Genomic DNA, 24328 nt, shown 5'->3' with positions numbered 1-24328 from the left:
TTTCCCAGTGGCCAACCAGGTGCCAATATGAAAACTGTATGCAGGATCTGAGAATAAGAGAGCTCTCCTCTCCTGTGATTTCCAACAACTGGAAACCAGAAGCTTGACTACATCTGACCACAGAGAAAGAGCCTAGCCATTGTGGCTGGGTTTTGTTTTTGTTTTTAAATCAATGTATCAAACAGGGACCAATTTTCTGGGTCTAGGAAAGCCTGAGCAAAACATAATAAATCACCTGTTATTCAATATGCAAGCAGTCCAGTTTTCTCTTTGGTGCCATTAGATAGATCTCATCCCCACTTCAACCTTACAACAACCCTGTGAGGTAATTTAGGCTGAGAGAGAGTGACTGACTGACCTGAGGTCACCCAGTGAGTTTCATGGCTGAGTGAGGATTTGAACCCTGCTGTTGCAGAATCTAGTTGAACACTCTAGTCCCCATTTCGTTTGTTAGGACATATACTAGTGTGGTTTGTTTTTTTAGATATACAGTGGTACCTCTGGTTACGTACTTAATTTGTTCCGGAGGTCCTTAGGTCCTTTCTTAACCTGAAACTGTTCTTAATCTGAAGCACCACTTTAGCTAATGGGGCCTCCTGCTGCTGCTGCACTGCCAGAGCACAATTTCTGTTCTCATCCTGAAGCAAAGTTCTTAACCCGAGGTACTATTTCTGGTTTAGCAGAGTCTGTAACCTTAAGCGTATGTAACCTGAAGCGTATGTAACCCAAGGTACCACTGTACAGGTACAGTGTACTGTACAGTGGTACCTCTGGTTACAAACTTAATCTGTTCCGGAGGTCCATTCTTAACCTGAAACCATTCTTAACCTGAGGTACCACTTTAGCTAATGGGGTCTCCTGCTGCCATCACACCGCTGCTGCACGATTTCTGTTCTCATCCTGAAGCAAAGTCCCAAAACATCTGGAGAGCTGAGTTTGCCTATGCCTGTTCTAGATACTAAACTAAAACATCCCAAACACTGCAACTTTTCTTCGTAGGGACATTGTACCATTCCCTTGAACTGGAGGGCGCCAGGCTGTCCAGGAAAAGACTGTCCTTAAAATTTAAATAAATGGGAGATCTCAATGGAGACACTCTCTTAGCGATACCAATAAGGTTCCTTCAGCCAAACATCCACTGAACTTGAAAATTTCTGCAGACAAAGAAGTTTCTCCTCTATCACAGAACCACCACCTCTTCCCAAGGGGACTTCAGGCACCCTCTCACCTCTCTGTCTTTTCTTCTGCAGGCTGAACATACCCAACTCAACAAATCCTCGTACCTTAGATCTTGAACTTAATCTGTTTCAGGAGCCCATTCGACTCCAGGAACCGTTCGAAAACCAAGGCACGATCTCCGATTGGCTGAAGGACCTTCCTACATGCAATTGGAAGCCACGGAAGCCCTGTCAGAAGTTCAGTGTCCGAAAAACGTTCGCAAACCGGAACAACTGCTTCCAGGTTTGCAGCGTTCAGGAGCTGATTTGTTCGGCTACTAGGCCATTCGAGATACAGAGGTACCTCTGGTTATGTACTTAATTTGTTCTGGAGATCTGTTCTTAACCTGAACCCGTTCTTAATCTGAGGTACCACTTTAGCTAATGGGGCCTCCCACTGCTGCCATGCCGCCGGCACACGATTTCTGTTCTCATCCAGAGGTAAACTTCTTAACCCAAGGTACTACTTCCGGGTCAGCTGAGTCTGTAACCTGAAGTGTTTGTAACCCGAGGTGTTTGTAACCTGAGGTACCACTGTATTGTGGCCCTGCCATGGGGGTGGAGAATTTCAATTCAAAATTTATAAGGAAACTTCTCTAATTCATACTTTCTAAAACTACAAAGGAAGCAAAACACAGCTGTCCTTTGAAATTTGCACTTCTCTGAATTTTCAATGCAATTTCCCCAGCCAAGTAATGTGTGCCAAATGCGAAACAAACCACATATCTTTCCCAGCTCTACTTCTGAGTCAAGCTACACTGCATAGCACTATCCATGCTTGCTTTGATTTGCACCCATCTGAACAGATTTTTTTGTGGGTTATCATCATTATTTTTTGCCTTAGTTCTTCCAGATATAGATCATTACTAGTTAACTGCCAAACTGACTCAGGTCCTTTCTGATTGTCTAATGACACAATATAAATGGCTGGCTACACAATTTGCATGTGCACCACAGCCATGTGTGTGTGTTATAGAGAGAGAGAGAGAGAACATTCAATTGTCTCCACATCCATATAAATAGAGGGAAACATCCTGATCCTATCCAGATTTTGATCTGGGTCAGCTGTGGAGAGGCTTGCTTCCAGCAACCTTGAGTGTTCAGAGAAAACTTCAGCCATGGGACTTCCTTACCTGCTCTTTGCTTTGGTTGCTCTCCTCTTTCACACATCTGCTGGTAAGAGGAAAGCTCAGGTGGAGGGATAGGGAGGGAGGCGAGTCCAATGGAGGGATCTGAATTTCTCATCTCTCAACAGCAGCCTGGGAATGTATAGGCAAGTCCTGGAAGACCTTTAATCTCAATAATTTGGATGGCTGGTATTTGAGGGTTTGGCAAAGTGCCCTTCTTAAAAATATGTGACATAAATCAAAAATATTGAAAGGGCAGAGCTCGAATGACCTTTTGATTGATTGATTGATTGATTGATTGATTAGATTTATATGCCACCCTTCATCCAAAGATCTCAGGGCAGTTCATGATATATGGCATGATTTCATTTCTTACACAAATTTTGGGGCAAATGGTTGCTCAGTGCTACCAGTATTTGCAAACGTCTGGCTCATTTAAGCCTTCATTCTCAACAGCTGTGGGGCACACAGGTGGGGAATAATAATAATAATATTCAGTGCTTTTTTTCCTAAAGAAATGTTTAGGGGTACTCTCATTTTGACTCAAGAAAATCATCTTTTTATAGTTCAAATTGGGAAAAATAAATGCAGTAAATGGAGGGAAGTACAAAGATTCACAAAATGTTTAGGGGTATGTGTACCCCTGCACCCCCCCCAAAAAAAAACACTGATAATATTTATAATTTGTAAAGGGAATATTTGCATGATGTAATACTTCACTATTCCTTCTGAGTTGCGCTGCATCATTCTACTCCTTCCAGGCTGTGACTCCTTATGGTTTAGATTTTTGATCCTTTGTTGTTACCTTTCTTTCCTTCTTATGCTATGCTTGCACGTTTGTTTAACTAATTAAGGAAATTAAAAGCAACAATTGCCAAAAAGTAATTGGAGAAAAAAAGCACCTGCTTTTTCATGCAGAAAGTCTTAGCATCTCCTAGTAGGATTAGGGAAAAACTCCATTTGAAACCCTGGGAGCTGCTGCCAGTCAGTGTAGACAATATTACTTTAGGCGGACCAGTGGTCTCACTCAGTATTAGCCAGCTTGCCATGTTTCCTATGTTCCTGAAGCTGTGGTCCTAGGCGCCATGATCAGCCCAAAGCATCTTGTTTCCTGAGGCAAAGTCCAAGGTGATGCCCATTGCCCCCTGTCCTCTGTGGAACCAGAGCTGCTTAGTCAATTACTGCAGGAAGTTTCATCATTATGAAAAAAACACCAAAAAACCCCTTAGCTGGCCATTATTCTAGGTACTCTGAACAACAACAAGCAACATGTTGGCTAATAATACAGTGGTACCTCGTTACGGCCACAGCAAACCCGGAAGTGTATACTTCCGGGGTTCGCCGTGCGTGCATGTGCAGAAGCGCTCTGTGCATCTCGCGCATGCACAGAAGGGTGCCTCCGGTTACAAAGTTTTCAGGATACGGCCGGGCCTCCAGAACGGATCCCATTCGTAACCGGAGGTACCACTGTATACTGGAATTATTTTTATAACACTATACCGTTTCAAAATTCATAAACAGAAGACATATAACATGTGCATGGAGTCACAAACTAATATGAATCAAATAAATGTTCCATGAACAGGAATGGTAGGAGCAGCAAGTCACTGTCAAAGATCACTGAAATGGAGGCAGAATGGCTTTCCACAGTGAATATCCTACAAACGTGAGAGGATGGGTGCTCCAAACGTCAAAATAGGGTGCTCCGAGCACAGAAGTAGACAGTACAGTTCTTCCAGGATGCAACACTTTTTAGTGATAGCCGATCCATGGCCTTTTGATGTACCTTTGATTACTCTTAATTTGCTGATGAAGATTTATCATCGAAACAGTTCATTATCCTAGAAGAACTGTTCATGGAACATTTATCTGATCTTATTAGTTTGTGACTCCATGCACATATTATATGTCTTCTGTTTATGAATTTTGAAACAATTGCTGTTGTTTAGTCGTTTAGTCGTGTCCGACTCTTCGTGACCCCATGGACCAGAGCACGCCAGGCACTCCTGTCTTCCACTGCCTCCCGCAGTTGGGTCAAACTCATGCTGGTAGCTTCAACAACACTGTCCAACCATCTCGTCCTCTGTTGTCCCCTTCTCCTTGTGCCCTCAATCCTTCCCAACATCAGGGTCCTTTCCAGGGAGTCTTCTCTTCTCATGAGGTGGCCAAAGTATTGGAGCCTCAGCTTCAGGATGTGTCCTTCCAGATTTGAAACAGTATAGTGTTATAGAAAAATATTGTCAGTATTATTAGCTGACGTGTTGCTTGTTGTTGCTCAGAGGATTCTGTTTTGCAACACAGGGAACTTTCTTTGGTGCATTATTCTAGTTAGGCATGATGCTGGAACAGGGGTGGGGAGCATTTTTGGTTCTGTGGGCCAGATTCTGTTGAGTTTTGGCCTCGCGGGCCAAATTTGGCAAGTGTGTCGAGCTGAAGTTAAGACTTCATAGAGATAGGAGGGACCCAGAGGTTCATCTAGTCCAAGCCCTCTGCAATGCAGGAATATGCAGCTGTCCCTTACGGGGATCGAACCACCAGCCTTGGCGTTATCAGCACCATGCTGTAGCCAACTGAGCTATCCAGCTGTTGCTTGCAGGTAGCAAGGCCTCCCACAACAGAAAGCAGGCTTGCTTCTTCAGCCCATCAGCTGATGGGTGGGAGAGCTTAATATGGTTCTCTAATAGGATATATAGTGGTACCTCGGGTTACATATGCTTCAGGTTACATATGCTTCAGGTTACACACTCCGCTAACAAAGAAATAGTGCTTCCGGTTAAGAACTTTGCTTCAGGATAAGAACAGAAATCGGGCTCCGGCGGTGCGGCAGCAGTAGGAGGCCCCATTAACTAAAGTGGTGCTTCAGGTTAAGAACAGTTTCAGGTTAAGAACGGACCTCCGGAACGAATTAAGTACTTAACCTGAGGTACTACTGTAAGTGGGCACTCACCTTCCTGCAAGGGGGGGGGAGAGCAATTCCCATTGAAGCCATTGGTATGATGGAGGACCCCCCCCCCCGAATTTCAACAGTGGTTTCAATGGAAACTCTCCGACATTGCCCATCATTTGATGGCCAGCAAGGACAATTGAGACCCCTGCTATAAAATGGAGAGGGAAATTTCATTTTAATGCAAACCCCCTCCTGATCAGGGAAGGCTTTGCACTGAAAGTGCAAGTAGGATGGAACTTCCCCCTGCAGCTCAGAGTTGTGGATACAAGCAGTGGCGTAGCGTGGGGGGTGCAGGGGGGGCCGGCTGCACCGGGCGCAACATCTGGGGGTTAGGGTTAGGGGCGCAAATCCACGGTTAGGGGGCGCAAATTACTTGCCTTGCCCTGGGTGCTGACAACCCACGCTACGCCACTGGATACAAGTCCCACGTCGGGCAAAAGGTTCCTTCAAAAGGTTAACCCTCCTGGTCCCTTCCAGCTGTATGATTCTTTGATTCTATTCTACTATCAGTAGATGAGCTGATCCTTCTTTCTCCAGAGATGGGCAACTGCTTATATATGACGTCATGTGTGGGGAAGGTGGGCGTGGTGTTGCAAAAATGGCCCCATGAGCCAAATGGGAGACCTGGGAGACGAGATTTGGCCTGGGCGGGGGGCAGAAGTCCCCCTCCCCTGTGCTGGAATCTAAGGAATACAGGTATAACGGAGCCATCAAGCCAGCTTAATTGAAAATCAGGATGTTCCCCTTGACAGGGGTGCCAACTTGAATAAAATATTGGTAAGCCCTGCGATCAGGGATGCGGGTGGCGCTGTGGGTAAAACCTCAGCGCCTAGGACTTGCCTGGTCGGCAGTTCGAATCCCCGAGGCGTGGTGCGCTCCCGTCGTTCGGTCCCAGCGCCTGCCAACCTAGCAGTTCGAAAGCACCCCCGGGTGCAAGTAGATAAATAGGGACCGCTTACCAGCAGGAAGGTAAACGGCGTTCCGTGTGCTGCACTGGCTTGCCAGATGCAGCTTGTCACGCTAGCCACGTGACCCGGAAGTGTCTGCGGACAGCGCTGGCTCCAGGCCTATAGAGTGAGATGAGCGCACAACCCTAGAGTCTGGCAAGACTGGCCCGTACGGGCAGGGGTACCTTTACCTTTACCTTAAGCCTTGCGATCACATGATGCAATGCACGCACACCATTTAGATGGGAATGCCCATCAACTTTCTGGAGGCCTGGCCCCCTCAAATGTGTTATTGTGGGGGCCGAAGCCCCCACAGCCCCTAGGAGTTGGCTCCTATGCTCCTTGATGTACATGGAGCTACCTTTTTTTGGGGGGGGGGTAAGGGCTAGGCCAAGTTGTCTCCCAAATAGTGGAAGTCTTATTTGTTCCCCCCTTTTTGTACAGTGCCGCCTGAGAAGAAGTGTGAAGACCGGAGGGGCTACTGCCAACCATCAGACAAAGACTGTGATGACGACGCCACCCTTCCATTTCCATGCTCTCACGCTAATGAGACATGCTGCAGATGTAAGTCATGTTCTGCAAAGATGGGTGTTTGGTTGTTATTATATATATATATATATATATATATATATATATATATATTTCTATTTTGCGATTTAAAGTACTCATTTTTACATCCTTAAGATATCAGTGACTTCCCTTCTTCTCTTTCCATGGTTCATTTTACATATCATAAGTCCCTGCATATTTTACAGAAACTAAACCATTCAGCATTCCATTATTACATCCATCAAAACCTATATACACTGTTGAATTTGTCTTAATGCTGCCAGCGTTTTCAGCTGCACACAGTTATTTTCTATATACAGTGGTATATAACAACAGCAGCAGCAGCAGCAGCAACAACAACAACATCAATTTATTTATACCCCGCCCATCTGGCTGAGTTTCCCCAGCCACTCTGGGCGGCTCCGAATTGAGTGTTGAAAACAATACAGCATTAAATATTAAAAACTTCCCTAAACAGGGCTGCCTTCAGATGTCTTCTAAAAATAGGATAGCTGCTTATTTCCTTGACATCTGATGGGAAGGCATTCCACAGAGCGGATACCACCACTGAGAAGGCCCTCTGCCTGGTTCCCTGTAACCTCACTTCTCGCAGGGAGGGAACCGCCAGAAGACCCTCGGAGCTGGACCTCAGTGTCCGGGCTGAACAATGGGGGTGGAGCCACTCCTTCAGGTATACTGGGCCAAGGCTGTTTAGGGCTTTCAAGGTCAGCACCAACACTTTGAACTGTGCTCGGAAACATTCTGGGAGCCAATGGTACCTCGGTTTATGAACTTAATCCATTCCAGAAGTCCGTTCTTAAACCAAAACCATTCTTAAACCGAGGTGCACTTTCCCTATAATGAGGCCTCCCACCGCCAGTGCCCTTCCACCGTTCAGCTTCCATTCGTAGTACTCGGTCTACGAATGGAAGCCGAACGGTGGAAGCCTGAAGTACGTATTCGTAAACCGAGGTACCACTGTACTCAACAATCACTTTCCAATCTTCTTTAAACGTAAGTTCTTCTTGTTCTCTTATTCTATATGTTAAGTATGCATGTTGTGCATATTCATCTTAGCAACCCTTTGATTTTGTTGTTATTCCTAAGTGCCTGACTAAACAAGTTGTTGCTGTTGTTGCTGCAGGCAACTCTTCACTTACACAGGGGTTACGTTCTGCCCCTGCATGCATAAGTGAAATCGCATAAAGTGAGGAAGACCCTCTAAACACTCTTTATGCATCCCCATACCACTCTCTCCCCAATCCATACCATAAATATTGTATCCAAAAATATCCCCAACTAGGATTAAAGCTCTGGAGGCCTCACTGACATCCCTTTCGGGCTCCTCATGAACTACGAGCGCTCTCTGGATCTCTCTGGCCGTTTCTGGGTTTGAATTTCATTCTTGAATTGAAACACACCTAGGGTCTTCATGATAGTCACACCTGCCCTGTGGAACACCCTCCTGTCAGATGTAAAGGAAATAGACAACTGACTTATGGACAACATCTGGAGACAGCCCTGTATAGGGAAGTTTTCAATGTTTGATGTTTTAATTTGCTGGAAGCCACACAGAGTAGCTGGGGCAAACCCAGTCAGATGGGTGGCATATCAATAAAATATTATTATTATTATTATTATTATTATTATTATTATTATTATTAATTTCCCGGTGCCATGTGTATACGCGGTCGCACACAAGTTGAACACATGTGAGGGGGGAATTGTCTGTATTATTTATTTATTTATTTTTATAATAATATGTATTAAAATTTCAGAGGAAATACAAAAATATGAAAAAGAGAAAAGAAAAAAAGAAAAAAGAGAAAAAGAAGACAAAAAGATACAAAATACAGAAAAATAAAAATAGTTAAAAACAAATCAGTCATTCCATATCCTATCTTTCATCTGCCTATTTCCCCGACTTCCTCACACCTCCCTCTTCTTGTATCCTGATTCCGTCATTGTTTCAGCAAATCCTTTCTATACTTTAGCTTATAACCAATTAATTAACTCTATACATCCTATCCATCTTTCACCATATTCTGTTATTCAATTTACTTTACTTTATTTGACCTCATCATACCATAAAATACCTTAACCTTATCTTACCATAAAATACCATAAAATACCTTAATACTTAAAAACTTAATACTTATTTATCCTTATATCATTTCTGCTAAAGCCAGACAATTTCATTGCAACATTCTCCCTAATATTCATTAATTTTACACTAATTCCCAAAATAAAAAAAATTTCTTTATAGACTCTTCCAATTTTCATCCAACGTCCCTTCTTCCTGGTCTCGGGTTATGTCAGTCCTTACTATCCATTCCATCTAGTCCATCAGCCTGGTAGTCTGATATCCAAGGCTCTTAAGTCTCTTCCATGCCCCTTCTGCAGATCTTTTTCTTCTTGTTTATACTTGCACTTTTCCTTGTCCTTTGTTGGTCTCTTTCTTAGTTTCTTTCCTTAGGGAGTAGGTCTCCGGGGAATTTCCACCCATACTCATGTCCATCTCCCCACATCAGACCAGCCCATTCCCCACAGTCCCACTCCCCACAGTCATCAATATAATCCAAAAGATCTTTAACAGCATATTTTGAAATCTCTCCAAAGTTGAGAGCCTCCTCAGCTCCAAACTCCCTCTGGCCTAATTCAAGTTCATTCTTCCAAAACAGCGGCTTATGCTCCTGCAGGGCCTCAGGTCTCTCCATTTGTGTTGCTTGAGGTAGCACCGTAGCTTCCTCCATTATTATCTGCCCTTGCATTTGCCCGGTCGAACCAGTTTCCTGGATTGGTCCCTGTATGATTTCTATGTCAGTATTCCCTATTTGTTCACATTCACTGATTACAACAGTCATCAAATCCAACTTGTCGTTCATCAAATCCACCTTCTCATGCAACTGCTCCAACAAAGCACTTGTCTTGCAAAAAGCAAGCACCAGGGCTTCTTCCAAACACATTTTTATTCAAGGTCACAGTCTGGTCCCACGATGTTAATCTCGCAGCTGTGAAATCCCCAAGTGAACTGCAGCAACAATTTGACAAGCTCCCTCTAGAGGATACAATTTCTATTTGTGTCCATCATTTTAAATCATGTCCAACAAAAGAAAGTTACTTTCAATTTTCAAATATTTTGCTTCTTTAGAATGCAACAGAGAAACAATTTGTTTCTCTTTTTTCTTGCTATCTGTCAAAATGTTCCATTCACAGTCAATGGACGTCTCCGATAATTTCTGTCTCTGACACCCTGTTCCCAGGTTTGAGACGGTGGAAACTTATTTTCCTTTACTCCCTCTCCAGCAGGCTTGAACAGTTTAATTCCCCCGCCCCTTTTCTCCTGCTTCCAAGGGGGTTTTAATGGTTATAAATGAAGGAAATTTCGACCTTTGTAAAGCGACTTTCCAGGCTATTAGCTTACAAGATTTTTGCTTCAGTCTATTTACAGAAAGCGGAAGGCGGACTTCCTGTTTTGAACCTTCCCGCTTCGGTGCCAAATTAAGATATTTCTTGATCCAATTTTCCGTTTCTACTCACGGGTACTTGTTTAGAGTCCAACTGTCGGCAGGAAAAAGTCAGCGCTCTCTGGCAATGGCAATGCGGCTTCCCTCCGTGAAAATAGCAGTCAGTTCGCAGCACCGTGCCGATCACCCTACTTCACTCCAGAGACCCAAAATGGGGCCCCCCCACGAGTAGGGGAGGCACTCCTGGTGCTCTGCCGAACCCCACGTTCCCAGGCTTCTTCCACCTGGGATTTCTAGCGGGTCCCCACCTTCGCCGTGGCGGGTAGACCCAGTTTCCATGGAGCCAGTTCCTCCGATCGGAGGAACTCCGCCATTGCACCAATGGCGCTAACCCGGAAGTCCCTGTCCGTATTATTAATCCTGTACTCACTGCAAGCGATCAGGAGTCTCAGGCGAGGGAATATCAAGGCTGCATATGGAGCCCAGCATGCATTATCAAGCTATATTCAGAATATTAGAGTCAGGAGACACCTCAGAGCTCATCTATTCCACCCCCTGAAGCTCTTTACAGAATGAGTGCACACTGGCTATAGGACAATTGTCTTCAGTCCAAAGTGAGTCATGGGCAGGCTCAGAGTCTACCTGAATGCACTTGGTGTCCTCCTTTATTCTCTCTTTGGAAATAATAATAATAATAATAATAATAATAATAATAATAATAATGCTATTTGTTTCTTTTCTGCAGTACCACCACTGTTAAAATGTGAAGAGCTGGGGGGCATCTGCATGAAACAACCTGATGACAACTGCCTTTCTGTTATATCAGCAAAATGTGCCGGGGATGACATGAAATGTTGCAAAAAAGATTGAAGCTGACAGCATCAAGTGTTAATGTCCCCTCCTCCTTTATCTCTGATTTTTTTTAAAAAAAATTGCCAGTGAAGAATGTCTGCTTGCGATACACAAGGATAAATCAGCATGACTAACGGATCAGCTCTAACGTTGATTAAAACACAGATTAGAAATCCTACTTTAAAATAAAAACAAAGATGAAGGCTTATTATTTCATACTGAATACAAATTCAGGCGTAAGAAAGGCACAGAATCACAGAAATGTAGAGTTGCAAGGGATCCCAGACATCATCTATCCCACCCCTTGCAATGCAGGAATCTCGGCTAAAGCATCCATGACAGATGACCATTCAACTCCTGCTTAAATACCTCCAAGGAAGGAGAGTCCACTATCTCCTGAGGGAGACCATTCCATAGTTGAACAGCTCTTATTGTCAGAAAGTTCTTCCTGATGATTAGTTGGAACCCCCCTTTTTGTGGTTTGAATACATTGGTTCGGGTCCTGTTATCTTGAGCAAGATTAAACAAGCTTGCTCCCTCTTCCATGTGGCAGCCCTTTAGATATTTCATAAAATCATAGAGTTGGAAGGGACCCTTAGAGTCATCTAGTCCAACCCCCTGCAATGCGGGAATCTCAACTAAAGCCTTCACGACAGATGGCCACCCAACCTCTGCTTTAGAGAGAGCCAGTGTGGTGTAGTGGTTAAGAGCAGTAGACTCGTAATCTGGTGAACCGGGTTCGCTTCCCCGCTCCTCCACATGCAGTTGCTGGGTGACCTTGGGGTAGTCACACTTCTCTGAAGTCTCTCAGCCCTACTCACCTCACAGGGTGTTTGTTGTCGGGGAGGAAGGGAAAGGAGAATGTTAGCCGCTTTGAGACTCCTTCGGGTAGTGATGAAGCGGGATATCAAATCCAAACTCCTCCTCCTCCTCCTCCTCCTCCTCCTCTTCTTCTTCTTCTTCTTCGCCACTGTGACAAGCAGTACATTTGACATTCAGGAGTCAAATTAATAAAAGGAGATATTAAACAACTCTCCCAACTACTGTGTGTTTTTCCTTGCTTGCGATTACAGTGTTACCTCGGGTTAAGTACTTAATTCGTTCCAGAGGTCTGTTCTTAACCTTAAACTGTTTTTAACCTGAAGCACCACTTTAGCTAACGGAGCCTCCTGCTGCAGCTGTGCCACCGGAGCACGATTTCTCTTCTCATCCTGAAGCAAAGTTCTTAACCCGAGGTCCTATTTCTGGGTTAGTGGAGTCTGTATCCTGAAGCATATGTAACCTGAAGCATATGTAACCCGAGGTACCACTGTGATTTGTTAATGTAGCCATGCCCGAAAAATCTCTTACTTCTTCAAATCCATTCTTTTGTAGCAAAGCTATCGGAATCTCGAGGGATGCCTATATTGTCATGTATGTTGTAAAGAACTCCTTAGCTAATGAGAGGGGAGGGCTTAGAACTGACCAATAGCAGAAGACTAAGCAAACAGCATTTTCAAAGACAGTGTCTTCTTCTGTTTAAATGACAGGCTTCAGATATCCAAGATTAGTCTGAGTAAATCCCATGAAGTCACTTTTTTGTGCTTCTTTGGCACACATTTCCTTTCGCAGAAAACCGAATGTAAAGCTTAGATCCCTGAAAGGTCGGAATATGTGCATTTGCTTCTCTCTAATTGGTTATTTTGAGCTCCTGCAGCCAGTGCGCGCGATCAGAGACAGCTTTAGGGAGAGCCGTCTCCCATGAGGGCTGTGTGCCTAGTGCCCTCACCCCCTTCTTTCGAATCTGGGGGTGATTTATGGCAACCGCAGGCAAGGCAGTGTTCCCCATTCCCTTGGGGTAACAAGGGAGGCTGCATAATCCCATATCAGCCTCTTAATTACCTCGTGTGAGACGGAGAGGTGGTATTGTCGGCCATCTTCCAATGCGCTCCTAGCGGCCCCCCAGACCCCTGCTTCATCTAGTTCAGTATTGCCCACTGACCGGCAACCATTTTCAAAGGTGCTTCAGATAGGGGCCTCTCTCAGCTCCACTGGGAGATTCAGGAGATCAGACCTCAGGCTTTCCACATACATGCTGGCAGAGTAGCTCAATTGCAGCTAGGAAGCCAAATCATGTGCAACACTGACTCTTGATATTCAAAAAGCTTTTACTTGTAGAACATATTGCCACAGAAAAATACATACAAAGTATTTACACTTACACGCTTATCCAAGCATGGCCTTAGTTTTACTTAGTTGATAATTGCAGCTTCTTTCTCAAACATTCAGACAAACCATGTCTTTCTATTCCTGCATATTCCTTCCTAAACAGCTTATGTTTTAGAGCTACAGTGATGTACAAATGGAAGGTAGGAATGTGCAAGACTACTGGAATCTCCAGCCTGACGCAATTGCTTCACCTTGTTTCCTCCTTGCACACTTCCCAGGGCATCTCGTTGACCTCTGCAAAAACAGGGGGGTGGAGTAGATGGGCCTTTCACCTGATCCAGCAGAGCTTAAGTTTTATATATATAATTATTAAATTTTCTGTTTTACAATTTAGAATACTCATTTAAACATCCTTAAAATATCAATGACTTCCCTTCTTCTCTTTCCATGGTTCATTTTGCATACCATAAACCCCTGCATATTTTACAGAAACTAAACCATTCCGTATTCCATTATTACATCCATCAAAACTTATTTACACCGTTGAATTTATCTTAATGCTGCCAATGTTTTCAAGTGTACACAATTTCCCCCCATATATTCAATAAATATTTTCCAATCTTCTCTAAATGTATGTTCTTCTTGTTCTCTTATTCTATATGTTAAGTCTGCAAGCTGTGCATATTCCATGAGCATAAGTTGCCATTCTTCTTTGGTTGGGACCTCGCTTTCCATTTTTGAGCTAACGAAACATGGGCTGCAGTAGTGGCATACATAAATAACCTTTTTTGGAACCTGGGATTTTCCATCTGAATTATCCCCAACGAAAAGGACTCTGGTTTTTGGGGGAAAGTATGGTGCTGGAGGAGACTCTTGAGAGTCCCATGGACTGCAAGAAGATCAAACGTATCCATTCTTAAGGAAATCAGCCCTGAGTGCTCACTGGAAGGACGGATCCTGAAGCTGAGGCTCCAATACTTTGGCCACCTCATGAGAAGAGAAGACTCCCTGGAAAAGACCCTGATGTTGGGAAGATGGAGGGCACAAGGAGAAGGGGACGACAGAGGACAAGATGGTTGGACAGTGTTCTTGAAGCTACCAGCATGAGTTTCACCAAACTGCGGGAGGCAGTGGAAGGCAGGAGTGCCTTGCGTGCTCTGGTCCATGGGGTCACGAAGAGTCGGACATGACTAAATGACTAAACAACAACAACAACTTTTAAACATTTTTTTCAATTCATTATGGGTTTTTTCCCAATACTCTTTTACCCCTTTACAGGTCTACCACATATGAAAGAAGTTCCCTCAACCTCATTGCATCTCCAGCACTTATCTGATTCAGTCTTATACATCTTAGCAATCCTACTCGGAGTTAGATACTGCCTGTACATCATTTTCAAGTAGTTCTTCAAAGAATAACATGCTGTAAACTTCAAATCACTTTTCCAAAATTATTATATCTTCTTATGCCCAGCTTAGATGATGTACTGGAGATCAGTAACAGGCTTTTCTATTTCTTTAAATTACTCTCAAATTATCCATTGGGGAGCACTGGACAGTGTGGGAATTGATCCAGCAGGACTCTGGAAAGTTATGCCCTTAACTCCCAGCCCATTAATGGAAACATTATTACCTTCCCTGCAGATCCAGTTTGTCCTGTTGAGAGGAGAATGCCACTCTTTCATAGATGTCCTGACAGTAAAAAAAGTTGCATGGTTTGTACGTAGGTCAGGATGGAAAGTGTGTAAAACATTTTATGTGTTTTCTGATTCAAAACCTGCACTCATATATGTTGAAAGAGATGAGAATGGCATTTCTCCATCTGGAGAATAGCAGAAACCAGCTGGCAAAAAATTCCAATCCAGGTTTAAGTTGATTTTTGTTTGCGTGTGCATATGAGGGTGGGGACTGAGAACTTTTAAGATGGAATGGTTACTGTTATGTGTGCCGGCATGGTTGCTCAAGAGCAAACAGGCAAGACCCCCACTGGTCTTTTCAAGGTTTTATTATCGGTGCAGAAACATTCACAGTGCAGAACATCTCCATTCCGTGTCTGCTCAGTCACTAGGAGAATTTGGGAGTGGGTGGTCCTTAAACTTTCCCCAGCACAGCAGTCTTTTGACCCCCATCCTACACCTCCCCTCTCTGCGTGTAAACCGACTGCAAAGAGAGGGCGTGGGCAAAGGGGGACCTGCCTCCCCCCCGCTTTGCTCAGGCTTGGTGTTGCAGCTCTCTCTAGCATCCTCCGAACCCTGCATCCCTTCCCCACTGGAGGCGTGGCTTCCCTCCTCCGCGGAGGAAGAGCTGCTTCTTAAGATTCGATCTTCGGAGGCTCCCTGTAACCCAACTGCCCTTCCACCTCTCGCCTCTGAGCTGATGGCAGTTCCCTGACATTTACTTATCATTATTACTCATTAAATTTGCATATCACAGTTCATCTGTCAATCTCAGGGCAGTTCATAGCATAAAAATACAAGACAAAAATGCAAATGCATAATAAAAGCAAAAGCAAGAACAAACAAAACCGATAATCTCTCATCCCAGCCCTTCCCACAAACACATTTTAAAGGATATAGGTTGTTAGTCAGCCCAAAACCTGGTTGAAGAGGAATGTTTCTGCCTGGCACCTAAAGATATATAATGAAGGTGCTGGCCAAACCTCCATGGGGAGAGCATTCCACAAATGGGGAACCGCTGCAGAAAAGACTGTTCCTGTGTTGCTGGACCTCTCATGGAGGAAGCGCACGAAGAAGGGCCTCAGATGATGATCACAGAGTCCAAGTAGGTTCACATGGGGAGAAGTGGTCCTTGCAGTATTGCAATCATGAGCCTAATAATAATAATAATAATAATAATAATAATAATAATAATTTATTTGTACCCCGGCCATCTGGCTGGGTTTGCCCAGCCACTCTGGGCGGCTTCCAACAAAGATTAAAAATACATAGAATGTCACACCAAAAAACCTTCCCTGAACTTCAGATGCCTTCAGATGTCTTCTAAATGTCAGGTAGTTGTTTATCTCTTTGACATCTGATGGGAGGGCGTTCCACAGGGCGGGCGCCACTACCGAGAAGGCCCTCTGCCTGGTTCCCTGTAACTTTGCTTCTCACAGTGAGGGAACTGCCAGAAGGCCCTTGGTGCTGGACCTCAGCATCTGGGCAGAACGATAGGGGTGGAGATGCTCCTTCTGGTATACTGGGCCGAGGCCGTTTAGGGCTTTAAAGGTCAACACCAACACTTTGAATTGTGCTTTGTAGGTCTGAACCACCACTTTGCATTGGGCCTAGAAACTAACTGGCAGCCAGTACAGTCAGACCGGGATTGGTGTAACATGCCCAAACTGTCTTGCCCCTGGCCACTATATTCAGCACCAGCTGAAGTTTCCGAACCATCTTCAGAAACAGCCCTATGTATAATGCACTGCAGTAATCTAACCTAGAGGTTATCAGAGCATAGAAAATGGTAGTTGGGCTATCTCTGTCCAGGCAGGGGCACAGCTGGGCCACCATCCAAAGCTGATGGAAGGCACTCTGCACCACTGAGGCCACCTGAACATCAAGAGATAGCAAATGATATAGGAGTGCCCCAAGCTACATACCTGCTTCTTCAGAGGAAGTGTAACTCCATCAAGAACAGGTGACCTCTCATCAATCCAGTCTATGGAACAGTGTCTCAGTCTTATCTGAATTGAGCTTCAGTTTGTTGGCTCTTATCCAGACCATTACCGAGGCAAGACAATGGCCCAGCACATCCACTGCGACACCTGCAGAATCCACCCAATTTGAATTCTTAAATCATTCTTAGGGCTTCTTTCTCCACATCCCAAGCCAAAGCAGATGAGCACTACTGCAGCTCCTACTTCCATGATGTGCACAGCTGCATGGATGGGGTTATCATATTGTACCCTCACAGCAACCCTGTGAGGTAGGCTGATCCTCCATTAAGAGAAGTGGCTTGCCCAAAGTCAACTTAAAGAGGGGTTTTAGTGTAGGGTTTTCTGTGACCCTCCAGATATTGTTGACCTTCAGCTCCAAGCAGCATCAGCAGCCAGTATGACCAAATGTCAGATTTGATGGGAATTTTAGTTAGGGTTGCTAGTTCAGGAGCATCCCACACCCTGAGAGTTCAGGACACAAACCTAAGATTTCGGGGTATCCTTGTGATGTCTGGAGACAGAGGTTAATTGGGAGAGAGGTGTCTTTGTGATGTTATAAGGGCAGGCCCTGGAGACAGAGGTTAATTGGGAGAGAGGAGCAGAGGACAACAGGACAGGATGGCTATGCTATAATTTGCAGCCAGCTCCTGACAGGCTGAAGCTTGCAAACTTCACACATGGTCACACGTATATATTTAAAGGCACTCTCATCCTCCTGGAGATTCAAGCCCTCCACCTGCTATGAGGAGGGAACCAGCCAATCTTGGAGACCTCATATCAGACCTGGAGGTCTGGCAACCCTAGCTGTAGTCCAACAACATCTGGAGGACCACAGGTTCCCCAGCCCTGATTTATGGAGATGCACTGCCCATCCAACAGTGCTCCGGTTTCTTTTTCTCTGTGTGCATAGGACCCTCTTTAGCATTTTCTCCTGAGCAATGCACAAGAGAAGGAGGAGAATGCAGATGGAGGACATTCTTCTGCCTGATACCTTATAGGAACATTGGCATTCTCAACTGATCCCTTGCTGCAAAAAGTGAGAATAAAGACCCCAACACAAAACAGCATTGGGTTGTATTCAACCAACTTTTACCCAAAGTGGAGTGATGAAAATTAATAGACCTAAGTTAGGAATGGTCATTAGTTTCAATGGGTTTGCTATGAGCATTGAATACAGACCATGACAATTTGCAATGAAATCAAAGATTTGAAGATGGGTTATTTAAAGCAAGTGTGGTTAACCTTTGGCCCTTCAGATCACATTTACGATCGCATGATGGGTTGGGTTTTTGTTTGTTTGTTTGCTGTGTTTTGCCAGTGTAGGGATGATTGAATACATCACTGAAATCACAGAATCATAGAGTTGGAAGGGACCCCAAGAAAGATTGGGCAACACATGCAAGCATCTCCTGCGACAAGACAAGAGACGTACCGGAAGAGTTTGGCTAAATTACCTGCGTCAGTGAAATCCAGAGAAATGGCCTAGCACTTCAACTGCGTGAAAACTGGTGCTTATCAGAAATGACAACCTGCCACTTGCGCACAAACCCCTATGAAACACAGACCCACCTTGCAACATTCCTCTGTCCCTATAACTTCTTAAATAGTTGGAATCAGATGGATTTACTAAACCCACTTTACTAAGCTGGGTGTGCTAAACCCACCTTCTGCTTGAGAGACTGTCTCCTGAGAAGCATTCAGCCATGCGGTTGCATCTTCTCTTTGCTCTTCTTGTCCTACCTGCCACAGGTAAGAAACTATCACAGATTGGTTATACAATTCTCTCTCTCTCTCTCTCTCTCTCTCTCTCTCTCTCTCTCTCTCTCTCTCTGTCTCTCTCTCTCTCTGTCTCTCTGTCTCTCTGTCTCTCTCTTGTTCTTTAAAATAAAAATATATAAAGAAACTTTTAAAATGTATTTGCATATTTGGCAAGACTTTGTCAAATCCTAATTTAAAGCTGTTACTAAATTCAGAGCCAGTGTGGTGTAGTGGTTAGAGTCTCAGACTAGGACCTGGGAGATCAGAGCTCGAATCCCCACTCAGTCATGAAGCTCACTTTGACCAACATACCTCACAGGGCTGCTGGAGGAGCAAGTCCCTAACATGGCCAGCAACATGCTGCACTACAGGACTTCTAGGTCTCCTTTGGTGTAATCTGACCGCCTTATCCTTTACTTCCACATGAACATCATTTTTTAAATTTGTTTATTGATGGATACTTGGGAGGGGAAAAAAATTACAATTTTACATAAAAAAAGAGAGATAACAGTTAAGGCGTCTCTGAATGCAGCCTAGAACAGCATTAGCCCCCCCCCCTTTTTTTTTTTGCTGCTGCTGCAGCAACTTATGTTAAGCTTGTGGTCTACTAAGATCCCTAGATCCTTTCTGCATGTATTACTCGCAAGCCAAGTGTCCCCCATCTTACATGGGTGCAGCTTCCTGGTTTCAGCACAGTACTCATGGCTTATCCCTTGGGGAGATATCCCTCTGAGGAAGACTGCATTACCCTAGGAGGCGCCACTATGGGGGAAAGGCACCTCAAGATCTTGAATACTCCCATAAGCAGAAGCAAAAAAAAGTCCGCTTACTGATAATGGAATTGCACTGACCAGCAAAATGTCCTGATCAGAATCAAATAAAAGTCGTGTCAGATGTGCCAAGAGTAACCCAGGAAGTACAGCTGCTAACCTACTTGGTACCCCTTGAAACAGAAAATAGAGATTATGAATGTTACCACATTGAGGGGTGCCTGAGAGGAGAGGAGTGGCAACTAGAATGGCCAATGTAGAATGGCAGAGTATCAGGAGACTAGGAGAAGATGGAAATAGAGAATAAATGGGGCCAATGCTCTATGACTAGGATGTAAGTATCTATGGCTTTCTGTCTTCGAAAGAAGTCTTGTCAAGCAGTTGATATACACAGCAACCTGAAATCAACAAGAAAAGCCTATATAAGAAATTCCATAACTTATTTTCAGGGCGTGCGATTCCTCCATTGCAAGAAGAGGAAGAGCTAAGGAAGACTGAAATGGCATCTACTCCTCAACAACAGGAAGAGCGGCATGAGCAGAAGGCCCCCTCATCTGCACCTTCCCAGCAGGAGGAACAAGTTCCTGAGGAGAAGGCCCCCTCATCTGCACCTTCCCAGCAGGAGGAACAAGTTCCTGAGGAGACGGCCCCCTCATCTGCACCTTCCCAACAGGAGGAAGTCCCAGAGGAGAAGGCCCCCTCATCTGCACCTTCCCAACAGGAGCAAGTCCCTGAGGAGAAGGCCCCCTCATCTGCACCTTCCCAGGAGGAGGAACAAGTCCCTGAGGAGAAGGCCCCCTCATCTGCACCTTCCCAGCAGGAGGAACAAGTCCCTGAGGTGAAGGCCCCCTCATCTGCACCTTCCCAGCAGGAGCAGCAAGTCCCTGAGGAGAAGGCCCCCTCATCTGCACCTTCCCAGCAGGAGGAGCAAGTCCCTGAGGAGAAGGCCCCTTCATCTGCACCTTCCCAGCAGGAGGAACAAGTCCCTGAGGAAAAGGCCCCCTCATTTGCACCTTCACAGCAGGAGCAAGTCCCTGAGGAGAAGGCCCCATCATCTGCACCATCCCAACAGGAGCAGCAAGTCCCTGAGGAGAAGGCCCCCTCATCTGCACCTTCCCAGCAAGAGCAGCAAGTCCCTGAGGAGAAGGCCCCCTCATCTGCACCTTCCCAGCAGGAGCAAGTCCCTGAGGAGAAGGCCCCATCATCTGCACCATCCCAACAGGAGCAGCAAGTCCCTGACCAGAAGGCCCCCTCATCTGCACCTTCCCAGCAAGAGCAGCAAGTCCCTGAGGAGAAGGCCCCCTCATCTGCACCTTCCCAGCAGGAGGAACAAGTCCCTGAGGAGAAGGCCCCCTCTTCTGCACCTTCCCAGCAGGAGCAAGTCCCTGAGGAGAAGGCCCCCTCATCTGCCCCTTCCCAGCAGGAGGAGCAAGTCCCTGAGGAGAAGCCCCCCTCATTTGCACCTTCAGAGCAGGAGCAAGTCCTTGAGCAGAAGGCCCCCTCATCTGCACCTTCCCACCAGGAGCAAGTCCCTGAGGAGAAGGCCCCATCATCTGCACCTTCCCAGCAGGAGCAAGTCCCTGAGGAGAAGGCCCCATCATCTGCACCTTCCCAACAGGAGCAAGTCCCTGAGGAGAAGTCCCCCTCATCTGCACCTTCCCAGCAGGAGGAGCTAGTCCCTGACCAGAAGGCCCCCTCATCTGCACCTTCCCAGCAGGAGGAACAAGTCTCTGAGGAGAAGGCCCTCTCATTTGCACCTTCCCAGCAGGAGCAGCAAGTCCCTGAGGAGACGGCCCCTTCATCTGCACCTTCCCAGCAGGAGGAACAAGTCCCTGAGGAGAAGGCCCCCTCATCTGCACCTTCCCAGCAGGAGCAAGTCCCTGAGGAGAAGGCGCCCTCATCTGCACCTTCCCAGCAGGAGGAACAAGTCTCTGAGCAGAAGGCCCCCTCATCTGCACCTTCCCAACAGGAGCAAGTCCCTGAGGAGAAGGCCCCCTCATTTGCATCTTCACAGCAGAAGCAAGTCTCTGAGCAGAAGGCCCCCTCATCTGCACCTTCCCAGCAGGAGGAGCAAGTCCCTGAGGAGAAGGCCCCTTCATCTGCACCTTCCCAGCAGGAGGAACAAGTCCCTGAGGAGAAGGCCCCATCATCTGCACCTTCCCAACAGCAGCAAGTCCCTGAGGAGAAGGCCCCCTCATCTGCACCTTCCCAGCAGGAGGAACAAGTCTCTGAGGAGAAGGCCCCCTCATCTGCACCTTCCCAGCAGGAGGAGCAAGCCCCATCATCTGCCCCTTCCCAACAGGAGCAAGTCCCTGAGGAGAAGGCCCCCTCATCTGCACCTTCCCAGCAGGAGGAGCAAGCCCCATCATCTGCACCTTCCCAAAAGGAGCAAGTCCCTGAGGAGAAGGCCCCCTCATCTGCACCTTCCCAGCAGGAGGAGCTAGTCCCTGAGGAGAAGGCCCCCTCATCTGCACCTTCCCAGCAGGAGGAACAAGTCTCTGAGGAGAAGGCCCCCTCATCTGCACCTTCCCACCAGAAGCAGCAAGTCCCTGAGGAGAAGGCCCCCTCATCTGCACCTTTCCAGCAGGAGGAGCAAGTCCCTGAGGAGAAGGCACCCTCATCTGCACCTTTCCAGCAGGAGGAGCAAGCCCCTGAGGAGAAGGCCCCCTCATCTGTACCTTCCCAGCAGGAGAAAGTCCCTGAGGAGAAGCCCCCCTCATCTCCACCTTCCCAGCAGGAGGAGCAAGTCCCTGAGGAGAAGGCCCCCTCATCTGCACCTCCCCAGCAGGAGGAACAAGTCTCTGAGGAGAAGGCCCCCTCATCTGCACCTTCCCACCGGGAGCAGCAAGTCCCTGAGGAGAAGGCCCCCTCATCTGCACCTTTCCAGCAGGAGGAGCAAGTCCCTGAGGAGAAGGCCCCCTCATCTGCACCTTTCCAGCAGGAGGAGCATGTCCCTGAGGAGAAGGCCCCCTCATTTGCACCTTCAGAGCAGGAGCAAGTCCTTGAGCAGAAGGCCCCCTCATCTGCACCTTCCCAGCAGGAGGAGCAAGTCCCTGAGGAGAAGGCCCCTTCATCTGCACCTTCCCAGCAGGAGCAAGTCCCTGAGGAGAAGGCCCCATCATCTGCACCTTCCCAACAGGAGCAAGTCCCTGAGGAGAAGTCCCCCTCATCTGCACCTTCCCAGCAGGAGGAACAAGTCTCTGAGGAGAAGGCCCCCTCATCTGCACCTTCCCAGCAGGAGGAGCTAGTCCCTGAGGAGAAGGCCCCCTCATTTGCACCTTCCCAGCAGGAGCAGAAAGTCCCTGAGGAGACGGCCCCTTCATCTGCACCTTCCCAGCAGGAGGAACAAGTCCCTGAGGAGAAGGCCCCCTCTTCTGCACCTTCCCAGCAGGAGCAAGTTACTGAGGAGAAGGCGCCCTCATCTGCACCTTCCCAGCAGGAGGAACAAGTCTCTGAGCAGAAGGCCCCCTCATCTGCACCTTCCCAACAGGAGCAAGTCCCTGAGGAGAAGGCCCCCTCATTTGCATCTTCACAGCAGGAGCAAGTCTCTGAGCAGAAGGCCCCCTCATCTGCACCTTCCCAGCAGGAGGAGCAAGTCCCTGAGGAGAAGGCCCCCTCATTTGCACCTTCAGAGCAGGAGCAAGTCCTTGAGCAGAAGGCCCCCTCATCTGCCCCTTCCCAGCAGGAGGAGCAAGTCCCTGAGGAGAAGCCCCCCTCATTTGCACCTTCAGAGCAGGAGCAAGTCCTTGAGCAGAAGGCCCCCTCATCTGCACCTTCCCACCAGGAGCAAGTCCCTGAGGAGAAGGCCCCATCATCTGCACCTTCCCAACAGGAGCAAGTCCCTGAGGAGAAGTCCCCCTCATCTGCACCTTCCCAGCAGGAGGAGCTAGTCCCTGACCAGAAGGCCCCCTCATCTGCACCTTCCCAGCAGGAGGAACAAGTCTCTGAGGAGAAGGCCCCCTCATCTGCACCTTCCCAGCAGGAGGAGCTAGTCCCTGAGGAGAAGGCCCCCTCATTTGCACCTTCCCAGCAGGAGGAACAAGTCCCTGAGGAGAAGGCCCCCTCTTCTGCACCTTCCCAGCAGGAGCAAGTCCCTGAGGAGAAGGCGCCCTCATCTGCACCTTCCCAGCAGGAGGAACAAGTCTCTGAGCAGAAGGCCCCCTCATCTGCACCTTCCCAACAGGAGCAAGTCCCTGAGGAGAAGGCCCCCTCATTTGCATCTTCACAGCAGGAGCAAGTCTCTGAGCAGAAGGCCCCCTCATCTGCACCTTCCCAGCAGGAGGAGCAAGTCCCTGAGGAGAAGGCCCCTTCATCTGCACCTTCCCAGCAGGAGGAACAAGTCCCTGAGGAGAAGGCCCCATCATCTGCACATTCCCAACAGCAGCAAGTCCCTGAGGAGAAGGCCCCCTCATCTGCACCTTCCCAGCAGGAGGAACAAGTCTCTGAGGAGAAGGCCCCCTCATCTGCACCTTCCCAGCAGGAGGAGCAAGCCCCATCATCTGCCCCTTCCCAACAGGAGCAAGTCCCTGAGGAGAAGGCCCCCTCATCTGCACCTTCCCAGCAGGAGGAGCAAGCCCCATCATCTGCACCTTCCCAACAGGAGCAAGTCCCTGAGGAGAAGGCCCCCTCATCTGCACCTTCCCAGCAGGAGGAGCTAGTCCCTGAGGAGAAGGCCCCCTCATCTGCACCTTCCCAGCAGGAGGAACAAGTCTCTGAGGAGAAGGCCCCCTCATCTGCACCTTCCCACCAGAAGCAGCAAGTCCCTGAGGAGAAGGCCCCCTCATCTGCACCTTTCCAGCAGGAGGAGCAAGTCCCTGAGGAGAAGGCACCCTCATCTGCACCTTTCCAGCAGGAGGAGCAAGTCCCTGAGGAGAAGGCCCCCTCATCTG

General features: G+C 47.2%; 1 protein-coding gene and 1 long non-coding RNA gene across 3 annotated transcripts in view; both read left to right on the top strand.

Moving 5' to 3' along the window:
* The window catches only part of LOC310758748 (uncharacterized protein), a 299601-nt gene that overhangs the window by 182804 nt on the left and 92469 nt on the right, over positions 1 to 24328 (top strand). The window lies entirely within an intron of this gene.
* On the top strand, positions 2221 to 12270 carry LOC310758812. Its single transcript, XR_014545948.1, has 3 exons — positions 2221 to 2393; positions 6683 to 6802; positions 11000 to 12270. It is a non-coding gene; the product is annotated as an uncharacterized lncRNA (long non-coding RNA).

This window comes from Podarcis filfolensis (assembly GCF_964270895.1).
Source record: "Podarcis filfolensis genome assembly, chromosome: 3".
Lineage (NCBI taxonomy): Eukaryota > Metazoa > Chordata > Lepidosauria > Squamata > Lacertidae > Podarcis > Podarcis filfolensis.
Note: the sequence above shows the minus strand (reverse complement) of the source record. Positions and strands in the feature narration are given on the sequence as shown.